Here is a 16,847-nt window from a genome sequence, read left to right on the forward strand (position 1 = left end):
TCGTCTTCTCCTTATTATTGTCTTCTCTTCTTCTTCCTCTTCTACTTCTTCTTCTTCTTCTTCTTCTTCTTCTTCTTCTTCTTCTTCTTCTTCTTCTTCTTCTTCTTCTTCTTCTTCTTCTTCTTCTTCTTCTTCTTCTTCTTCTTCTTGTCCTCCTCCTCCTCCTCCTCTTCTCCTCTGCTCCTCCTCTTCCTCTTCTTCTTCTTCCTCTTCTTTCTATTAAGCTAACTAACTAACTAACCTAACTAACCAAGCTAACTAAACCAATCGCTAAACCTATATAGCACTAAATAGCAAAAAAATAACAAAAACAGAATCTATATCACTAAGTAACTAAAATATAGCTCCTTCTTTTCCTTTCTCCTCTTCTTTCTCCTCCTCCTCCTCCTCCTCTTCTTCTCCTCCTCCTCTCCTCTACTACTCTTCTTCTACTCTTCTCTTTTTCTTCTTCTTCTTTTTTCTCTTCTTCTTCTTCTTCCTTTTATTCCTCTTCTTTTTCTTCTTCTTTTCTTCTTCTCCTCCTCCTCTTCTTCTTAATTTTCTTCTCATCTTGCACTAACCGAATTAACCAAAACTAGTAGTAACCTAATAAACTAACCATATAAATTAACTATCTAATTTAAAAGAAAAAACTGAAAAAATAGGGTACCGGAAGCACTCACCGAAGTTGGGGACGGCCGGTGAGGGGAGGGGCGTCGCCGGGAACCGGTGAGGGGAGGGGCCTACGCAGGGAGCTGGCGAGGGGAGTGGGCGGCGCCGGGGCAGATGAGGGGAGGGGGCGGCGCAGGGGGTGGCATAGGGAGCCGGTGAGGGGAGTGGGCGGCGCCGGGGCAGCTAAGGGGAGGGGGCGGCGTAGGGGGTGGCGCAGGGGTCGGCGTAGGGCGCGACGCATGGGTGGCCGGCCGCCGGTGGTGCAGGAGGGAGGCGAGCACGATGGTGGAGAGAGAGACACAATGGGTAGTGGGGTAGTGGATAGAGGGGCTAGGGGGAGACGATCGTTATAGGGACTTCAGCTTTGCCGTCTGCCCCCAGACGGCAAAGGGCCCCACGGCGGATGGCAAAGGCCAGGCGGACGGCAAAGAGCCCGTTCATTGGACCTGGCGAGGCCCAAGGTCTAGTGGGACCCATCTGCCCTCTTTGTCATCTTCCCTAGGTCTCTTTGCCGTCCGCAGGCAGACGGCAAAGCCCTGGCCGATGGAAACATTCTGTTTACCATCAGTGAGCCCTTTACCGTCCGCTTTAGGTCAGCTGACGGCAAAGATTTTCTTTGCCATCAGCCAGCAGACGGCAAAGAACTGGCTGATGGAAAATTACTGGATTCCAATAGTGACTATTAAGGTGGGTGAACAAATTATGGTCGAGCAATTGATAGAACCGCACAAAGTCATGACGATATCTAAGGCAATGATCATACATATAGGCATCACGTCCGAGACAAGTAGACCGATACTTTCTGCATCTACTACTATTACTCCACATATCGACCGCTATCTAGCATGCATCTAGTGTATTGAGTTCATGACGAACAGAGTAACGCCTTAAGCAAGATGACATGATGTAGAGGGATAATCTCAAACCAATGATGAAAACCCCATCTTTTTACCCTTGATGGCAACAACACGATGCGTGCCTCGTTACCCCTTCTGTCACTGGGTGAGGTCACCGCACGGTATGAACCCAAAACCAAGCACTTCTCCCATTGCATGAATCATAGATCTAGTTGGCCAGACAAAACCCACAACTTGAAGAGAATTACAAGGATATGAAATCATGCATAAGAGAGACCAGAAGAAACTCAAATAAGATTCATAGATAATCTGATCATAAATCCACAATTCATCGGATCTCAACAAACACACCGCAAAATAAGATTACATCAGATAGATCTCCGTGAAGATCATGGAGAACTTTGTATTGAAGATCCAAGAGAGAGAAGAATCCCCCCTCCGGCACAGCACGAGAACGTGCCCCAGATGGGATCTTGCGGAGTCAGAAGCTTGCGGCGACGGAAAAGTACTTTCGATAATCTCCTAATTTTTTGTGGAATTTTTGGGGATATATAGGCGCAAAACCTAGGGCAGAGGTGGCCCAGGGACCCAACAAGCCTAGACGGTGCGGGCCCCCTGGCCGCGCCATGAGGGCTTGTGGGGTCCCTGAGGACCCCCTGCCTTGGTTCTCAAGTCTCCCGATCTTCTTCCATTCCTGAAAAAATCTTTTCGGAAGTTTTATTCCGTTTGGGCTCCGTTCAAAATCCTCCTCTGAAAGGGGTAAAAAACATGGGGAAAACAGGAACTGGCACTTGGCACTGAGTTAATAAGTTAGTCCCAAAAAATATATAAAAGGCATGGAAAACATCCAAAGTTTGACAAGATAATAGAATGAAACCATCAAAAATTATAGATACGTTGGAGACGTATCAAGCATCCCCAAGCTTAACTCCTGCTTGTCCTCGAGTAGGGAAATGATAAAGAATGAATTTTTGATGTGGAATGCTACCTAGCATAGTTGTCCTTTGCAACTTCTTTCACGTGACATGAATGTTCAGATCCGTAAGATTCAAAACAATAGTTTTCTATTGACAAGAAAACAATAATACTTCAAGCAAACTACCAAGGTAATCATGAACTTTCAAAATAACAAGGCCAAGGAAAGTTATCCCTATAAAATCATATAGTCTGGCTATGCTCCATCATCCTCACACAACTAATGTAAATCATGCACAACCCCGGTATTGGGCAAGTAATTGTTTTCGCACTCTTACTTTCTCAAACTTTTTATAACTATCACGCAATACATGAGCGCGAGCCATGGATATAGCACTATAGGTGGAATAGAGTGTGGTGGTGGTTGTGAGACAAAAAGGAGGAGATGGTCATATTCACTCGGTGTATCAAAAGGCTATGGAGATGCACATTAATAGATATCAATGTGAATGAGTAGGGATTGCCATACAAAGGATGCACTAGAGCTATAAGTATGTGAAAGCTCAAAAGGAGAACTAGTGGGTGTGCATCCAACTTGCTTGCTCACGAAGACCTAGGGCAATTTTGAGGAAGCCCATCATTGGAATATACAAGCCAAGTTATATAATGAAAATTCCCACTAGCATATGGTAGTGACAAAGCAAGAAGCTCTCAATCATGAAAACCAGGTGCTATTATGAAGCACAAGTGTGGAAAAAGATAGTAGCATTGTCCCTTCTCTCTTTTTCTCGCTTCTTTTTTTTATTTGGTCTCTTAGGCTACTTATTTTCTCCTTTTTTATTTTTGGGTTCTTTGGCGTCTCTTTTTATATTTCCTCACATGGGACAATGCTCTAATAATGATGATCATCACAATTTTATTTACTCATAGCTCAAAGCTTAGAACGATGATGACTCTATAGGAAATGCCTCCGATAGTGTACCGGCGTGTGCAATGATCTAGCATGGCGTATGACGTTGAAACATCTCGCTATAGGTATCTTACGATCATGCAATGTCAATATGAGAGTGACGGCACAAGTCATGAGATGGAACGGTGGGAGTTGCATGGCAATAAATCTCAGAATGGCTATGAAAATGCCATAGTAGGTAGGTATGGTGGCTGTTTAGAGGAAGGCATATGATGGGTTTGTGCACCGGCGAGAATTGCGCGGCACTAGAGAGGCTAGCAATGGTCGAAGGTGAAAGTGCATCTATACCATGGACTCACATTAGTGACGAAGAACTCAGATACTTGTTGCGAAAGTTTTTATTAGTAATCGAAACAAAGTGCTAAACGCATACTCCGAGGGGAAGGGTTGCTAGGTGTTAACCATCGTGCGATGCCGACCTCAACACAAAGGATGACAATCAATAGATCAATTATGCTCCGACTTCCCAACATAGCGGTTCATCATACGTGCATGCTACGGGAATCACTAACTTCAACACAAGTATTTCTAGATTCACAACACCCTACTAACATAGCTCTTAATATTACCGAATCCACGTCTCAAAACTAATTGAGAGGAATCAAGACTTTTGTTTCTACTCAATGCACATGAAGTTGGAGGTTTTTGCATCCTCTTTGGGTACCTATCACATTTGGGACTACTTTCATAGCATAAGCCAACTACCAAGTCACGCACCGCCGTTCTCTAAAATATATAAGTGAAGCACATAGAGCAAAAGTATCTAGCTCAAAAGATATAAGTGAAGCACAAAGAGCAAAAGTATCTAGCTCAAAAGATATAAGTGAAGCACTATGAGAATTCTAGCAAAAATCACGATGAGTGCATGTATCTCTCTCTCAAAAAGGTGTGCAACAAGGATGATTGTGACACAACAAAAAGAAAAGACTCCTAAGATACAAGACGCTCCAAGCAAAACACATATCATGTGGTGAATAAAAATATAGCTCCAAGTAATGTTACCGATGGACTGAAGACGAAAGACGGGATGCCTTCCCGGGGCATCCCCAAGATTAGGCTTTTTGGTGTCCTTGAATTTGTCTTGGAATGCCTTGGTCATCCCCAAGCTTGAGCTCTTTCCACTCCTTATCTCTTTGTCCATGAGAACATCACCCAAAACTTGAAAACTTCACAACACAAAACTTAAACAGAAACTCGTGGTAACATTAGCACAAGAAAACAAACTACCACCTCTTTTGGTACTGTAGCAAACTTGAATTCTATCTATATTGGTGTTGGGCTACTGTATTCTCACTTTTCCATGGCTAGTATCCCCCGATACTAACCATAGTTTCATCAAAACAAGCAACCAACTCAACAAAAACAGAATCTGTCAAAAGCAGACCAGTCTGTAGAAATCTGTATACTTCTTATACTTCTGGTACCTCAAAAAATCTGAAAAACTTAGGAATGCCTGGGCAAAAGGCATATGAACCAGCAGCAGAAAGAATCAACTCAAAAGCTCTTTCTGAATAAAAATGAAAAATCATCTCATGAGCGAAAAGTTTTTGTCTTTTTCCAACAGGATCAAACAACCATTACCAAGACTAATCATAAAGGTTTTGCTTGGCTCAAACACAAAAAGAAACACAAAAAACACAATCACAACAGAATTATGAAAGTGTGGACGCAAGAAAATAGAAAGAAAAATATAAATTCATTCGGTTGCCTCCCAACAAGCGCTATTGTTTAACGCCCTTAGCTACGCATAAAAGCGATAGAATCACGTATCGTCGTCTTTGGTGCTCAAACCATAAGTAGCGTGTTCACTTATCATCTTAAGGTTTTCATCTCTCTTGCTGGTTGATTCACCACTACTTTCAGGAACAAAGACAGACTTGGTGATTTTATTGTGGGCAAAATTTGGAGAATTCTGCACAGCGGCAAAAGCGGAACCCAAGTTTGTTATAACATCCTCTAGTTTGCCAATCCTAGCGGAATCATGACCTAGTTTTTCGTTAACTGTGGGTTCCTTCTCCTTTAAATTTTTCAAAACCATTCCCACCTTGGATCCATACTGAGTGACTTGATTTTGGATCTTTTTATCCAAATTCTCAATGAGTTCGATCGTAGCAACTTTATTTTCAATGACGTACAGCCTACGCATCACATGTTCCAGAGTTAAGGTAGTTCCATTAACCATGAGTGGGGGTGAGACTACCAAATTTATCACAGCTCCGTAAGAATCAATGGTATGGCTACCCAAGAAATTTCCACCTACGATGGTGTCAAGAATATACCTATTTCAAGGAGAAACACCCACATAAAAACTATGAAGCACGACGGTAGTGGATTGCTTATGAGTATATCTACTCTCAGCATTGCAAATCCTATACCAGGCGTCCTTTAAGTTTTCTTTCTCAATTTGTTTGAAATTGAGAACTTCGCTCTCGGGAGTATCGTTCGAAGTGGTGGATCTAGCCATGAGGACAGGTAGACTATCCCACACAAACGAACAGAAAGTAAGCGAGAGAAAAAGGGCGAACAAAAAGGCAAACGAAAAAGGCAAATTGGGAAGTGGCGGAGAGGAAAACGAGAGGCAACTAGCAAACAAAGTAAATGCAAGAGATGAGTTTGCGACACCTACTTGGATGAGTTCTTGACTTGATCCTCCCCGGCAACGGCGCCAGAAATTCTTCTGCTACGGCAACAAAAGTTCTTCCCCGGCAGTGGTGCCAGAGATCCTTCTGTCGTCTCTTGGCCTTGCGTTGGTTCTTCCCTTGAAGAGGAAAGGGTGATGCAGCACAGGAGCAGTAAGTATTTCCCTCAATTTGAGAACCAAGGTATCGATCCAGTAGGAGAATCTCGTGAAGTCCAGAGTACCTGCGCAAACACAAAACAGCTTTCACCCAACGGTGTAAAGGGGTTGTCAATCCCTTCAAGATTGTTTGCAAAGTGAGATCTGAAGGCGGAAAGTGCAACGAAGTAAAAAGTGTAAGGCTCAAAATATGGTGTGGAGTAGACCCTCGGGGCCATAGTGTTCACTAGAGGCTTCTCTCAAAATAGCAAGTATTACGGTGGGTGAACAAATAACTGTCGAGCAATTGATAGAACCACGCAAAGTCATGACGATATCTAAGGCAATGATCATACATATAGGCATCACGTCCAAGACAAGTAGACCTTTACTTTATGCATCTACTACTATTACTCCACACATCGACCGCTATCCAACATGCATCTAGTGTATTGAGTTCATGACGAACAGAGTAACGCCTTAAGCAAGATCACATGATGTAGAGGGATAATCTCAAACCAATGATGAAAACCCCATATTTTTACCCTTGATGGCAACAACATGATGCATGCCTCGCTACCCCTTCTGTCACTGGGTGAGGTCACCGCATGGTATGAACCCAAAACCAAGCACTTCTCTCATTGTAAGAATCATAGATCTAGTTGGCCAGACAAAACCCACAACTCGAAGAGAATTACAAGGATATGAAATCATGTATAAGAGAGATCAGAAGAAACTCAAATAAGATTCATAGATAATCTGATTATAAATCCACAATTCATTGGATCTCGACAAACACACCGCAAAAGAAGATTACATCGGATAGATCTCCATGAAGTTCATGGAGAACTTTGTATTGAAGATCGAAGAGAGAGAAGAAGCCATCTAGTTACTAGCTATGAACCCGTAGGTCTATGGTGAACTACTCACACATCATCGGAGAGGTCATGGTGTTGATGAAGAAGCCCTCCGTGTCCGAATCCCCCCTCCGACAGGGCACCGGAACGTGCCCCAGATGGGATCTTGCAGAGACAGAAGCTTGCAGCGGCGGAAAAGTACTTTCGATGATCTCCTCATTTTTTGTGGAATTTTTGGGGATATATAGGTGCAAAACCTAGGGCAGAGGTGGCCTAGGGAGCCCACAAGCCTGGACGGCGCGGGCCCGCTGGCCGTGCCATGAGGGCTTGTGGGGTCCGTGAGGACCCCCTGCCTTGGTTCTCAAGTCTCCCGATCTTATTCCGTTCCGACAAAAATCTTTTCGGAAGTTTTATTCCGTTTGGGCTCCGTTCAAAATCCTCGTGTGAAAGGGGTCAAAAACATGGAAAAAACAGGAACGGGCACTTGGCACTGAGTTAATAAGTTAGTCCCAAAAAATATATAAAAGGCATGCAAAACATCCAAAGTTTGACAAGATAATAGCATGAAACCATTCAAAATTATAGATACGTTGGAGACGTATCAGCCACCCCTCGAAGGGCCTCCTCCCTGCACCCCTCCCACCCCGCAACCAACACTCGTCCCCGCGCTGGCCACCCCTCCCCGCAACCGGCGCCCCTCCTCGTGTCGGCGCCTCTTCCCCGCAACCGGCACCCTGCCCCGCACCCCGGCCTCCGCACCCTGCCTCCACCGCTAGACCGCACCAACCGAGGTGACCTTTTTTATTCTTGTTTTTTTACGTCTATACTACTTTATAGTGTATGAGTTTTAAATTGTAGCAACAACATCAATAGATTTTTTTAGCGAATCTGGAATAGTTGTTGTTTTATCCAACGAGGGTTGATGTTAGGCTCACCATGTTCTATCAGTTATTAACTCGGAAAGTAAATATATCATGTTTCCCTTTTGTTGTGATGTCACGAAGGAAGAGGGAAAGCAATGCGTGTGCAGTCTGCCTTTATGGCCTTGAATCAACATCGATATGCGTAAGTTCGTTACCTCCTGTCATTGTCGTTGCATAGGCACGTCCTCTATTAATATCCCTTTGAACGATGTGTGACGATGCGTATGCACGATTGCGATAGATATATTGTAAGTAGTTTTTTTTGTTTCGATTTGGGTGGAGAACTTTAGGACTAGAAACGGTGATAATGGCAGTCAACATCTTAGTTTCGCGTGAAGGGTTCTTCTATTTTTGTTTGTAACTCCTTGGAAGGGTTCAAGGAAACATCTTTCCATGGCATCACTTATTATGAAGTTCATCATATTCAGCATTTGACACAAGCTGGTCTCCAACTGAACTGTTCAATCGCATCCTGATGTGAGAAACTGCCATCGTGTTTAACTGCATTTGTGGCCGAAGCATGAATTTTATTTTTGTTCCAGTAAATTAATTTGCAATTGGAATCTACATCCTTGTCATGAACTCAAAGTGTCATTTGCCAATGCAAATTCCCCAAAGCAATTTCTTCTATTAATGGTGAGGACTTGAGGAATTAGTTCATAACGAAAAAATTTGGTGACCGCAGGATTGTTTGTTCTCCGATAGTACTGGTATCTTCACGTAATGTGTTCTTATGCAAATATGTTACTCCATGGTTGTGCTTCTCTTTATTTGGGAACCATATTGCTAACAACAATCCCTAGTCAATTAAGCCTTACTATGCATTCCTTTCATTTAACTCATCTTCACATGCTTGTTTCTTGGCAATAACATAGAACATGACCTTTGTGAAAAGTAGATTTCCTTGCAACTCTGTAATTCCATTCAATTTAGTAATATATTCTTAGCAATCAGCGTTTTCTGCTGCAGCCTAGTGAAATGTAAAAGGCCGCCAAAATAGGCGATTCATTAAAAGAAAACTATCACTTTCTAGATCATGGCAAAAATCATCGCATGAAAGAATTGATAGTGGTAAAAAACACTGATAATAGATGCTAATTGCTTCGATACATGTTTTTGAAATAGACTGAAGACAATTTCTTTGCAACACATAATTTGTAAAGAAAAATAGTTGGAACTTTTTTGAACATTGGCTTTCACCACCGCGGTATCTAAATCCTATGGACATTTCTGGTGGACAGTGTATGGTCTTCGAGGAGAAACAAAATCAAACAATTTGTGGGTTTCATCACGTACATCGTCATTTTTCTCCTATGGACATTTCTGGTTGGACAGTGTATCGTATCAATTACCAACTATAAGTTTTTTACTAAAATCATAGGAACAATGTCATTAAGGTGATGAAATAAAACTCTACTTCTACACCAATGAATTTAATTTTCATTAGTATAAACCACTAATGAAAAAGAATATAGAACGACAAAGTATGGGCTCCTATGGATCCCAAGATCCAAAAGCCTTACTAATAAAAATTAACACTACGTATGTAGCAAGAAAAGGACAACTAACATGAGATGGTCCTATTAAAGATTCAATCATTAGATAGTTGTATAATCTATAATAAGAGGAGAAGGAAAGGAGAGGAGAAGAGGAGAAGGAAATAAGAAGAAGAAGAAGAAGAGGAGAAGGAAAGAAGAAGAAGAAGAAGAGGAGGAGGAGGAGAAGAAGAAGAAGAGGAGAATAAGAAGAAGAAGAGGAGAAGGAAAGAAGAAGAACAAGAAGAAGAAGAAGAAGAAGAAGAAGAAGAAGAAGAAGAAGAAGAGGAGAAGAAAAGAAGAAGAAGAAGAAGAAGAAGAAGAAGAAGACGAGAAGGAAAGAAGAAGAAGAATAAGTAGAAGAAGAGGAGAAGAAGAAGAAGAAGAGGAGAAGGAACGAAGAATAAGAATAATAATAATAATAATAATAATAATAATAATAATAATAATAATAATAATAATAATAATAATAATAATAATAATAAGAAGAAGAAGAAGAAGCAGAAGAGGAGGAGGAGGATAAGAGGATATGTCATTAGCAATATGATATTTTTCATAGTTTGAACTGTCAATGCTTTATGTGATGTGATGTCCTGAAAAAAATTCCACTCGGTAAAAATTACAGGCTTTGTGATATTTCATCTCCTTGGAGTCATCGTCGTCGAAGTATTTTGTCCGTGATCAAGCTGTTCTTGGACTACTTCCTGTACAACATAGGGTGAGCTAAGAATCCAGCTTCACCTCCTACGCTATTTTAATCATGTGAGTAGATATCATTTTCATGCTAAGTCGCTAACATAGGTGTCTCCTCTCCGGAAGGGTTGTATCGACCAATATGCATTCATTTGCATATTTATCACCGCAACTCATTTGGATTGTCTAGCGATTTCGACGGACAGCCCGAGGATGTGTAGATTGGGTACGTTCTCCATGCTCTACCCCATTCCTAGACATAATTTCGACAATGCCTCCTCGTTGTTCTACGGATGCACATAAGCTGAGGTGTGTATTTGGAGAATAGCGGGGAGGTGCTGCCGAAATTTTGTCTCGAAATGGGGTAGAGCATGGACAACATACTCACTCTACACATACTTAGGTGGGATTAGGGCCTATCTTTACCTATTAGCGTGTAGGTTGCAAGGACGTAATAAAATTGAAAAACTAGATTAGTTGATGAATATACATGATGAATTACACACACACACACACACACATATATATATAATATCGTGTCTTTAGTAGCTAGGCAAGTTGAGTGATCGTGCGTGGATGTACACCGGTCACACAAGCCAGAAAGAGAGGACCAAATAATGGTTTATAAAAACCAAGGAGGTTGTGAAAGCCGCATTTGTAAATGGCCAGGAAACAAGATGGTGCCCCTCTCCTGGGTGCGAAAACAATAAAAAGAGGATAGAGGCTGTAATCATTAATCACCTGCAGAGGAGGGGTTTTAAGCCTAATTATACGGTGTGGACATTTCATGGTGAGTCTAGACAACGCACCAGAGTTGAGGTGGTTCCTCGGTGCACCGACGAGCATGGTACCGGGATCGAAGGCATGGTGCAAGACTTTGATGATGCTCGGTATATGAACGATGAGATGGAGGAATTTGCATAGGCCTTATATGAAATGTTGGAGTCTTCATAACATCCTCTCCACGAGCACACTGAGCTTTTTCAGTTTGATGCCATTGCACAAGTAATGGGTCTGAAGGCTCGCTTCAACTTGAGAAGGGAATGTTACGACGCGATGATGACACTATTTGGATACTTTCTACCCAAAGGGCATGCCATGCGTGCAAACCTATACCAATCAGACAAAATACTTCGCGTACTTAAGATGCCATATGAGAATATACATGCCTCTCAAAAAGGATGTGCCTTATTTAGGCTTGAGTATGCGGACTTGAACTATTGTCCCATTTGCAAGTCTTCGAGGTATGTTGTGGTAAACAAAGGTATGGGTGAGAAGAGCCAGGCCCAAATCCCAGTTAATGTTTTGTGGTATATGCCAATCATACCAAGGCTTCAACGTCTTTTCATTGTCGAAGATACGGGCACACAGATGACATGGCACAAATTGGGCAAAAGAGCCGAACTAGATGAATATGGGAATAAGATGGTTGTACACACATTGGATGGGGAAGCGTGGAAGGACTTTGATGCATTATATCCAGATAACGCGACAGATCCAAGGCATCCTCGAGTCTGCGTTGACATGGATGGGTTCAATCCCTTCGGAATGACGACAACCCAATACAGTTGTTGGCCTGTATTTTACATTCCACACAATCTTCCCCGGACAGAGTATGCAAAGAAAGAACATATTCCTGACGTTGATAATTCCAGGTCCCAACTATCCTGGGAAGAATATGAATGTGTACATGCAGTCGCTTAAGGACGAATTGCAAGAAGCTTGGGATAATGGGGTCAAGACATACGACGCTGCTAGAAAAGAGAACTTCAAAATGCATGTGTGGTACATGTACTCGATGGATGACTTGCCAGCGTATGCACTATTCGCTGGCTGGTCTGTGGATGGAAGGTTCTCGTGCCCCACATGCAAGGCAGCTCCTCAGTTTCATTATTTGCAGGAGGGTCGGGAATATTCTTGCTTTGACTTGCATAGACAGTTTCCGGATCCGCAACATGAGTTCAGAAAAGACAAGAAGAACTTTACCAAAGGTAAAGTTGTCAAAACCTCGGAAACACCTGCGTTGACAGGCAAACAGATCCTGGATCAATTAACTGTTCTCGAGCCTAATCTAGAGTGTCCACGGTATTTCAAGGGGTATAATTCAGAACACGCGTGGACTCACAAGCCATGCTTGTGGGATCTACCTTACTTCAAAGACCTCCTTCTTCCACACAACATCGACATGATGCACACTGAAAAGAATATTAGAGATGCCATTTTTGGTACATTGTTCGACATAGAGGGGAAGTCAAAGGATAATCCTAAGGCTAGAGTCGATCAAGAGGCTCTATGTCATAGACCGTAACAAAACATGCAACAATCAAAAGGAAAGCAGAACTGGTCGAAGCCAAAGGCCTGGTTCAATCTCGGAAGACCAGATATGAGGGGAATTATCTTGTGGGTCAAAATGCACTTGATGTTCCTCGATGGGTATGCATCGAATCTAAAGAGGGTAGCGAGTCTTGAAAAATTGAAAATATTTGGTCTCAAGAGTCATGATTGGGACATATGGCTTGAGCGGGTAATGCCAGTGATGTTACGTGGCTTTATACCTGAGGATGAATGACCAGTACTAGAAGAGTTGAGCTATTTCTTCTGTGTTCTTTGTGCAAAAGAACTATCTCCTGGCGTGGTAGATGACATGGAGGAGTTGGCATTGGAGTTTCTCTACAACTTAGAGAAGATCTTTCCACCAGGTTTCTTTAATCAAACGCAACATTTGATTTTACATCCGTCGACTCAGGCATGATTGGGTGGGCCCATGGAAAGTCGTTGGTGCTTTGCAAGTGAGAGGATGCTGAAGACGATTCGAGCTAAATGTAAAAATAAACATAGAATTGAAGCATCGATGGCCGATGCATTCATTACTAAGGAGGTCACAAACTTTGTGACTGCACATACGAAGCCAAAAATCGTCAATTGCACAATCTGAAACCTCGGTACAACGACGATGGGCCTACGAGGTGGATCCAACCTCAGCCTATTCAAAGGGAAGCTCGCACCAGCCGGTGCTTCGAAACCAATAATGTTGGATGTAGAAGAATGGCAGACCATTTCGTTGTATATCTTCAACAACCTAACAGAAGTGCGGCCGTACATCGAGTAAGTTATCGGTACATTTTTCCGCAACTTCTAATTCCTTTGAACTGCTCTTATTCCCGGATATTTGATACAGTCGATACGTCGCCAAATTGTCGGATGGAGAGGTCATCCAAATTGATTCCGTCGAAGAGTATGAGCTTCCCGCAAAGCATGGAGGCGACTATCCCGGTTTCATATCTTGGTTCAAACAAACGGTAATTATCAATGATGGACCATTTCATTTCTTGGTCTAATTTGCGGCTAATGCAACAATCATTTCTTATTAAACTTGTAGGCTAATTCAGAGTCTATGGACGCCTAATTGAGACAAGCCGCTAATGGTTTTGACTATAAGGTCCGTTCATTTGAGAAATACAACATCAACGGGTATCGCTTTCATACCTTTGGCAAAGAGCTATCTATGCCCGACCGGAAATCAACAAATTGTGGTGTATCTGCTATCGACGAAGGAGGTATCGAGTATTATGGAAGAGTTGAAGCAATTTAGAAATTTCAGTTCTATGGTGAAAACCCACCGAATGTCGTAGTCTTCAAATGTTATTGGTTCCAACCGAAGAAGACTAGAAGGACTCATGAACATATTGGGCTAGTCGAAATCAATCAAAGGACCCATTTAGATGTTCCCAATGTCTATATTAGGGCTCAAAATGCGACCCAAGTTTCTATCTACCGTGGGCCTGCCAAACTAATAAGAATCTGAATGGTTGGAACGTTGTTTATGAAGTATCGCCACATGCTAGACCACCTCCCCCAGATGAAGAGGATTATGAACCTCACATTAACCCAGACACATATGATGGAGAATCTTCCAAGAAACACGTCTTTCGGAGAAACGTTTCAAGAACCGTTGTACTTCACCCCAGAACATGGAAGTAGACAATGACAGTGAATGCGACTTCACCCGTGAGCCAAAACCAGCCGAGCTGGAACAAGAAGAGGTTACTGTTGTGGATGACCTCTCAGTGATTGACCAAATACAAAAGGCCTTCCACAAGTTGATGCCGGTGAACCCGATGAGCACGTCATTCATGAAGACACGCGTGATAGTGATGATGATGATGCATTGATTGATCCAGACTATTATTACTTTGTATGCATCTCAACTTAAATTATATATGTACATATTATTATTCATGTCAGGTATTAAATTATTAATTTTTGTACTAATTTATTTTACTCTTTATCATGGCAGGTGTTGAAAGATGTTGGATGCGGGTCCTGATTGCTCGAGGGGTTCTTCGATTCCACCCAAGTCTCTTCGTAGAGTCTTAGCAGACACACTGGGGACACCGGCGGGTGCTTCTTCGTCGACGTCGTTGCCCACCAGGAGAGGAGGTTGGGCAGGGAAGAAGGCGAAGGGTACATGACGTGGCCGCGTGAGAGGTTGGCGGACTGCTATGCCGTCCTCGCCGCCGCCCCCAGCTGATTCACCCAAGCACATGACTACTATGGTGGACCCTTTTGAGTTGGAGGCTACGGGGACTCCAGTCCAAGAGCCCCGGGTCGACAGGCATTTAAACCCTGAGCCTCCGGTTCCTGAGGCTTCAACCCAAGAGACTCCTGTATAAGGGGCTACGTCCCGGGAGACTCCCTCCCTAGAGGCTTCGGCCAACGCGGAGATGTCTAGATGGGATACCTGGCTGGATCGGACCGAGGGGCCAGGTGGTCATTCTAATGGTGGCGGAGAGACCCGTGATGAATTTACTGATAGTGAGAGCGAGGTGGTTGAGGGAATCGCCATGTACCAGCATGGTAGTACACGTCTCTCAGTCGTGCCGGCGACCCACGAGCAGAGGCCGGTGATTAGGCCTGAAGGGGATAAGTAAGTGCATTTACTCTTTTTGTACATTTTGCCTTCAAGTTTCTTCAAATATTTAATGTGTTGAGCTTTTCATACTGCACATGTTGGAATCACCCCCTTGGAGTCCGCAAGCCGAACACCATCCTTGGTGTGCTTCACGGGGAAAACTTCTCGGGGCTTGTCATGTTGCGTGGTGAGGGTGAGCTTCCTACACTAGGATTTACGTGGGAACACTACTAGGTTGCCCAAGCCCCACTGGAGGAGATTATCGATGGTGTCTTGTGTCACACGAGGGCCGAGATGGTGATCAACATATTTTGGGTAATTTCTCCGTTTACACAATCTAAAATTAACAATATAGCTAGTTATTTTACTAATCAGTGTTGTCTCGTTTGATTGCAGACCTTCTACTGGTGTGAGGAGGGGTATGAGGAGGAGGCGGCCAATGTTATCGAAGTCGAGTGCAAGCGGCTTTTACAGAACTTACGCCACGAGGCTCGGCCGTAGGCTGTTTGAGACTACTACGCCATGCGTGGTATTTAGAAGGACAAGAAGTTGTGCAACAAAAAGTATCTAAAGAAGGAGCAGTACATGAAGGTAATTACCTATTCTTAAGGCCTTGTACGTAGTTTTCTTTATTTGATTCATAGGCTTAGCACTCAAATTTGTCCTTACTAACTTATAGGTGCCCCCGAGATGGTGTGCGGATCAGATGGATTGTTGGGAGGCATTGGTGGATGAGTGGTGCATAGGCCAACGACGAGCCATCCACGACAAAGCGAAGGACCAGCGTGCCCAAATGGTTGGTGTGCCACACCATCAATGCAGCGCCAATTTATTTCAGTTCGGACAGAACTGGGTATCTGGTTTTCTTCATGATTCATGCAATTCCTTCTTCATGCTAGCTTGAGCCCTTTACTAATACATTGTTCCTCTCTTTTAGGCGCATCACAGTAAGACAGAGGGGAAGAAGAGGAGAGGATAGAAATTTAACCCGAGCAAGGAACCTTTGGATCCAAAGTTGGTGACGATATCTGGTGGTGAGAGGACCCATGGCTCGATAGCCATTGGAGATGGGCTCAAATGTTGCCATCTCACTCTCCCGGAAATCAAGGTGCGCCAGACGAGCTCCTGTCCTGAGATAAGGCCTCGTCCACGGCCAATCGATCTCGCCATCGAGGTTAGTTATATAGACTCAGAAAACTTTCATCCATTACATTGTGTGTTTTGCCATCATTGATTACAACGTTAACGAGGAGTGGTGTTACAGGATGCTCTTGAGAAAGAGAGAGCGACAACCGAGGCGCTTAACCAGGCCACGTACGATCTCCTTGTGGTAAGTTTATTTTTCACATTAGCCAAATCATGCATGTAATGTTCGTTTCATTACTAACTGATATGAATGACCCTTCAAAACCAAATGTGCAGTCTATGTGCCTCCAGAACGGTCAAACCCCTCCGCCGACGCCGAACATTTCTAGGGTTGGAACGGTGAGTTTCATTTCGATGGTCATTAGTTACTAGTATTAACATTTGAGTGTCATCATGCTAACGAGACATTGCAAAATATCATTGGTGGAGAATAAATCTCGAGCTGCATTGCACAACCCTTCTCCACGACAACCGTCTCCAAGTGAACCCCCCCCTAGCAACCCCCATGATTGACATCCTTGATGACAATGACGGTAATTTTCCCTAGTGTTCTCCGGCATACTTAGCTTATTTTCTCCAAAATGGCAAACTTAGCAAATTATCCTCCAAAAT

Source organism: Hordeum vulgare, chromosome 2H (assembly GCF_904849725.1).
Source record: "Hordeum vulgare subsp. vulgare chromosome 2H, MorexV3_pseudomolecules_assembly, whole genome shotgun sequence".
In the NCBI taxonomy this organism is placed as follows: Eukaryota; Viridiplantae; Streptophyta; class Magnoliopsida; order Poales; family Poaceae; genus Hordeum; species Hordeum vulgare.